This window comes from Phodopus roborovskii, unplaced genomic scaffold, assembly GCF_943737965.1.
Source record: "Phodopus roborovskii unplaced genomic scaffold, PHOROB, whole genome shotgun sequence".
Classification (NCBI taxonomy): Eukaryota; Metazoa; Chordata; class Mammalia; order Rodentia; family Cricetidae; genus Phodopus; species Phodopus roborovskii.
In genome coordinates this window covers 24,947-30,642 of record NW_026126134.1, presented here as the reverse complement: position 1 = coordinate 30,642, position 5,696 = coordinate 24,947, and positions in this window count along the sequence as shown.

Sequence of the window (5,696 nt, the reverse complement as noted above, 5' to 3'; positions counted from 1 at the left end):
GATGCCCTTTTCTAACTGATTTCCATTATGACTGGCCATGTAACACTGCTTTGGTAGATTATTTAGAAATAAAAGTCTCTAGGCACAGATTTTGGCTAAATATGTCTTTTGAACTATCCCTTGTTCATTCTTCATGATGTACCTGGATAGACAGCAATTAAATGACAATAATGTTACCTTGTAGCTGGCATAGCAGGTGTGACAATCTGAATAAATACCTCATAGCAAAAACTAAATTTTCAAAAGGAAAATCTTGTCCTCCCAATGCACCCACAAAGAACTAGTCATGGCTAAAACTTGATGTTAGCTGTAGAATATTCATTTAACAACTTCTGGTATCTAACAATATAAGAGAATATATATTCTCATAAGCCACTGAATTTATGGAACATTTTACAGGGTCTCTCAAGTACACCGTGTAACCATATAGTCCTGGCTGTCCTGGAAATTCCATGTGGACTAGGCTGCCCTAAACTTTTGCCTCTCAAAAGCTGGAATTAAAAATGTGTGCCACCACACGTGACCTATTTCTTTTTTCTTTTCTCCAGTCTTTTTCTCTGTCTCTGTCTCTGTCTCTATATCTGTCTCTGTCTCCCCCATCTCCTTTCTTTTTCTCACTAACTTGGTTTCCCTCCAACATCTGGCTGATGAAAGTAATAACACTTAAATACAGGTACATTGAAAACTTTTCAGTTTTCTATAGCATTTTGTATTTTAGTAGAGACTTGTATGAATTAATAATGTCCTCTAAAACCATATTAAATATCTTTTACTTTTTGTCTGATAATATAGTTTCTATTCTATGAGAATGTTATATTGTAACTTGCACATTCTTAATTTCATTGTTTCTGCTTTATTTTACTAATATTCCTCTCTCTTGTGTGTGCCAAGTCAATATACTTATTTAATACACATTAATTAAGCCCTTTCATATAATATACTTGTTAATATATTGAGGTCTTAGTATTTAGTAGGTACGGTGTGCATGTCTGTAATACTAGAACTTAGGAAATGATAGCAAGATGATCAGGAATTCAAAGAGAAACTCAACCACATAATGAGTTTCAGGCAGGACTGGGCTACATGAGACACTACATTGTAAATAAAACCCAAACCAAAAAGCTTTAAATTTTTCTTTGTTTCTATTGATAGCTATCTTAATTTACATAAAGTCAGGATGCTTTCTCAATATTTTTCTGAATCTTCCTTGCATTTTACACAGTGTGCATCATATCCTTTTAGTCTTCCAAAGAGCTAAATGGTAGGGAATTTTAGTGAGAGCAATCCTGATGAATTATTTGAAAAGTAAATTTAAAAAAAATCTTTTGCTACATACATACCTATCTTTGTCCCTTGCTTAAAATCAAATAATATTCAAAGTGTCTCTGCTGGAGGGAGTCAAAGGAGAATAATTCAGACTGATTATAGCTGATTACTTCTGGTAATTGCATCAAGGTTCCAGTTAATTAAAGATAATTGTAGAACTGACATGTGTGACAAGGCTGGTGATTATCTGGATAACTTTATTAGGCTCACTTCATGGCAAGTATTAAGCTTGTACAAACTGCTGCCTTAACAAGGATTATTAATGGTAAAATAAAATAGATAAAGTGGACTGCATATCTAATTGTTATTACTTCAATATGAAGTAGTTGTAGTTACTGATATGGCATATTTGCAAGTGAGTGAGCTACTGATTGAGAGGTAAATAAATGTCTTAGTTGACTCTAATTTTTCTGCAGCAAAGAACATTACAAATAGAGCACAGTGTACTCAAATGTTTGCACATAGGAAGACAGACAAATATCAATTTGAGTTAATAGTTATGCATAAATAATTCCAAAAGGGACTGAAAAAATAGAATTCTTATTTGATGTTTTACACATTTTAGCTGAATAAAGAATGTAAATCTCCTCAAAGTATGTACACTAATTCCTTTTGAAAATATTCTTTCCTATCCCCCAGAATCAATACTTCTCCATTTCTCATCATTAAAGAATGGGCCTCCCAGGAATGTGAATCAAACACAGGATAACAAGACTTAATAATACTAAGCCCAAACCCTCATATCAATGCTGGATGGGATAAACCAGTAAGAGGAAAAGAATATCAAGAGAAGGCAAAAGACTCAGAGATACCCCACTGTTAGGGGTAGAACAAAGAATACAAGCTAAACAACCATAGAATGTATGCAGAGGGCCTTGCATAGACTTGTTCCGATTATTCCATGATTGCCATATCTGTCTCTGTGAGCCTCTTGAATCAAACTCCTGCTTATTGGATTCTGTGATCCATGTACTTCTGGTGTCTTAAACCCCTCTGCATTCTAGAATCCTTCCTTCCCATCTTCTGCAAAGTTCCCTTAATTCCTCCTGATGTTTGTTATGGGTCTTTGTTTCTGTGAGTTTCTGAGAGAAGTCTCTCTGATAATAATTGGGCTAGGCACTGATCTATGAGTATAGCTGAATATCATTAGGAATCTTTTTTTTTTTTTTTTTTACTTTTGTTGATTTAACTTTTTGTGTATTTATTTATTTGCTTGTTTAATGTCAGTCATGTTTGGTTTTACCCTAGGTTTCTGAGCTATCCAGCTTCTAGGTACTGACCATTCAAGCTAATCTTAATATGTCAATTTATAAACATGAAGAAAATTATTCCCTATAATTTTATGCTGTTGCTTACATTAACAACACAGTTTTGAGGAACTGAACAATTTCCATAGTAAATTTCTTGAAAGCCAGATTGTATTTAGTACTTCATTTTGTATTTATATGACTTCTGAGACACACCACAATTGTTTATTATATAAAGCAGTTAGAATTAACAATGTCTCCAATTTAACTTATTCTGATTTTAAAATATTTGAATTCATTAGTTCAGATATATTTGGTATAGTACTTGTGAATATTTGAAAGAAAATGGCACCAAAGGGAGTGATACTATTCAGATGTGTGGATTTGTTAGAATAGATGTGGACTTATTTGAGGAAGCATGTCACTGAATATCTAGGACTCTTAATTGCTCCTCTAGCACCTTGTCTACTTGGATGTTGTCATGTCCCACCATGATGATAATGGACTGAACCTCTGAAAATGTAAGCCACTCTAATCAAATTTTTTCCCTTTATAAAAGTTGCCAGGTCATTTTGTCTCTTTATGCCAATAAACCCTCACTAAAGCTGTACTCAGTTACCAATATATGCACATGTCATCAAAGGAATTCTATGTGATAGAATAGAGTACCTGGGTTGTGATTTGGGTTTTGATTTTGACTTGTTAAATTTAATCATTTGTGGATTTTCTGTTTGTGACCTTGTGTTTCAGTTGTTCACTGTGTTAATAAGAAATCTCAAAGTAGTTTGGATTTGCAAATACTTGCTGGCTAAGGATGTTTTACACTTTAAAAAAAAAACATTTACACTTTAAAAAACATTCATTGCCCATTTGTATTCCCTCCAAGAATTGTCTGTTTCACTGTCCCATTTATTGATTTTGATTTTGTCTGTTTTGGTGCTCATTTTTGCATAATTATCTGAGTTTGGTTTTGGCAATATTCCCTTCTATTGTCTTCTGCAAAGTAGCCATGTGTATTTCTTAGCCTTCCACTACTGTGGGAAATATCTTTGATAATCAACTTAAATGAAGCATGATGGCTATTCATTACAAAGAAAGCTGTTTATGCAATGATAGGCACCAATGACATACTCACAAAGAGCAAACTTGTTCCAAGTTAGCCTTACTTCTTTTCCTTTATATTTTTCTTTATAAATCGTTCTTAGTAATAATCCTTTGAGTTTTCTATACAACGTATTTTGATCATATTCAATCCTCATTTTCCCCTATACTGCTCCAAAATTCATGCTGACATCCCTGGCCACTCCCAACTACTTGTCCTCTATCATCATCATCTTTAAAAACACTATGTCTGATTTGGGTGGCACATACTCATAATAATATCCATGCTTGTGTGCCATCATTTGGATCTTAGTCAACCTATCAACTGCAACACAAGCTAAGAAAATGACTCTCCCTCCACTAGAAGCCACCAATATTCAACATTCAATAGTCTCAATATTCAATGTTCAGAGTTAAGTGTGGGGCCTCAGGGGAACCTCTCTATACCATAATTGAGTATTGACTGGCTTGATCTTGTGCAGGAAACCCAAATTATTATGTATCAAGCATCAATAAATTAGTGTTTAGTACTAACTATATTAATTTAAATGAAAAGTGCTACTTATATCCTTAGGACTGACTGTGTTTCGCAAGTTTGTTCTTACTTATATACTATTCTTTATAGCTGTATTCTATGGAACCTGGGCAAAGAGAAAATAACTACAGTACTGAGAACTGAGCATCATCTCTGAATGGAGGAATTCTTGCATTTCCTGTCCTCTAACGTCCTTCTCTGGTTCATAAAGACCTCTTGATCAAGGTAAATAGGGTAGGCTCTGGTCAAAGGCTCACATAAAAAAGAAAAACAGGTAGCTGTGATTAAAAATAAAAATAAAATTGCAGGCCTACAAACAAACATCACTGAGAAAGAAACCTACGTCCTTCACTACATCTAGCATCAGGGACTCAAGCACATCAAGTCTGGTGGAATAATTCAGTGTTTGGTTCTGAAAATAATAGCTAGAAGCTATACTTACATTTTTTTTTAAAAATATACACAGCATGTAGTCATAGTATTTATTTTAGATATTAAATTTTGTTGAGTTTATCCAACCTTAGCAAGTATTTTCATTATACCTTTATTTTTGTTCTGTTTTTAGTAGGGTAGCATTTACTTTAACTAGTAATTATTTTAACTTTATTGTAGAGCTCTAAAGTCAATCAATCTACCCCTTTTTGTCTGGCTTATAGTAATGAATACAATGACATGTTTTGGTGATAAATTAGAGATACGGTAAGGATTAGAGATATGTTAATTCACTACAGATTTTCTTGACACTTGCTACTAAGTGAGTGCTTGAAGTCATTAGAATTGTTTTAAAGACAAATATACCAAAATTTAATACCTATTGATAGGAAATAAAGTGATTATAATTTAGAGCCTCAAGCTGATTAAAGGGAAATTCATTTTCTCTCTTATGACATTTAACAATATGATTTGTAGCAAGTTCTTTTTATAACAAAATTATCATATACAAGGAACAGATTGCAATGCAAATTTTGACATGCTGATGTGAAAAAACTAATTATGCTATAATGAACTCTTCTTGAAGTTATTCATTTAAGTCAAATCATTTAAAATGATAAAATACAATTACGGTCATATTATTAAAAGAAGGGTACCTAGAGGTTAATACCGTAAGCCACATCAACTTTAAAAATAAAGTCCCTTTATAGGATGTCTAATATTTCTTCTGACCTCTATAGTCTCCAGCATACCCATGATTCACATAATTCACCCAGACATACAAACATAATATAAAATAAATATTTTAAATAAAATAAGAAAAAGTTGCATGAGTTAGATTTTCTCTTATATCCCATAATTTATCATTCATCTCTATCATTGCTTTGCTGCCTGATTTCATTGATTTTATAATTTTATGCATTAATATATTTCATAAGTTGTTATACAACTTATATATGAAATAAGTATTGTACTGCCTGGTTAAATATATGGAAGCAAGTAAAACAATACAGTGGTTAACCTTGAGCTTATATCCCATAAGTATTTTTATATTA